Source organism: Gekko japonicus, unplaced genomic scaffold (assembly GCF_001447785.1).
Source record: "Gekko japonicus isolate JY-2015 unplaced genomic scaffold, Gekko_japonicus_V1.1 scaffold6150, whole genome shotgun sequence".
NCBI lineage: Eukaryota > Metazoa > Chordata > Lepidosauria > Squamata > Gekkonidae > Gekko > Gekko japonicus.
This window is the reverse complement of record NW_015176164.1, coordinates 336-1,495: the sequence shown is the minus strand read 5'-3', so window position 1 is coordinate 1,495 and position 1,160 is coordinate 336. Positions and strand designations below refer to the sequence as shown.

The 1,160-nt window shown below is 45.3% G+C and overlaps 1 long non-coding RNA gene across 1 annotated transcript in view; it reads right to left on the bottom strand.

Moving 5' to 3' along the window:
* The window catches only part of LOC107123546, a 21,627-nt gene extending 20,729 nt beyond the window's left edge, over positions 1 to 898 (bottom strand). Inside the window, exon 1 of the long non-coding RNA XR_001482953.1 lies at positions 796 to 898. This is a non-coding gene — a long non-coding RNA (uncharacterized LOC107123546). The remainder of the gene's footprint in view (positions 1 to 795) is intronic.
* Positions 899 to 1,160: the final 262 nt, after the last annotated feature.

Below are 1,160 nucleotides of genomic sequence, written 5' to 3'. Positions count from 1 at the left end.
TCCAATTCCCCATGCATTCGAAATAAATCCACGTTTGAAGAACAAAGTTAAATTTATTATAAAGCGATGGTTAGATCAGGAACACAAAAATTGTTAGGAATGACTACAGACCCCAAAGGGAAACATAATAAAGGAACTTGAACCAGGTTAGGACCAATGAGTCCAATTCCCGCTGGCGGGAATGCAGATAAAACGAGCGCCCAATTCCTTGGGAACACAACGGTTCTACAACATAAACACAAGTTCAGTTCTCAGGCAGGAGATACATAATAAGCAAAGCAACGCCATAACTTCATCCCACCTCCAGCTGGTTGACCTTGAGCAGTTCCGCAGATGTAGCAAGGAAAAGAAAGTAAACACCTACACGGGAGGATACAGGGTTGGGGGGGGTGAACAGAGTACACTGTAACATGGAGAAAAGAACACACCACCTTATGGCAGCTTGCTGACAGCGTGATCTGGTCCATGGGGTCGCGAAGAATCGGACTCGACTGTGCGACTGAACAACAACAACAAAAATGTCCATAGTCCTATTTTATGTTCCTAAAGTAACAGAATGACTTTCAATCTGGGGAAAAAAAGAAGTGCTAATGTAGCATTTTTTTTTTCAATTTCCCAAATGGGTTCTTTTCCCCAAGCTTCGAAATTTCCGGAAATTTTACATCTCTACTCTTAGAACTGTTTCTGCTATAAGCGAGCTGTGTTTTTTCTTTGAAAAGACACTCTTCCACCATTCCCCCTCTTTCGGCTCTTCTGCCTTTCCTTCATGCCTCACAAACTGCAGGGAACACTTACCTCTCGCTGAGCTTTCCTGGCCTGCTTCTCCTCTAACTTCCTTTGTTTCTTCGCTCCGATCTTCCCAGAAACATGTGGCTCTGCCGCTTCAGCGCCATCATTCTCATCTGTGTCCAGTTAATAAAAGATGAAAAAGGAGAGGCTGTTATCAAAAGGATCGCGCCACCGGGGGGGGGCGGGGCGGCATCCAGCCGACTCCCAGCTTTTAGGAAACTTGATAGATCTCCCCTGCTCATAGTGGAATCCAGGGCTGTTACTGCGAATCCTGACAATCTGCTTTGGGACTGATAAGAACATAAGAACATAAGAGATGCCAATGTTGGATCAGGCCAAAGGCCCATCCAGTCCAACACTCTGTGTCACAC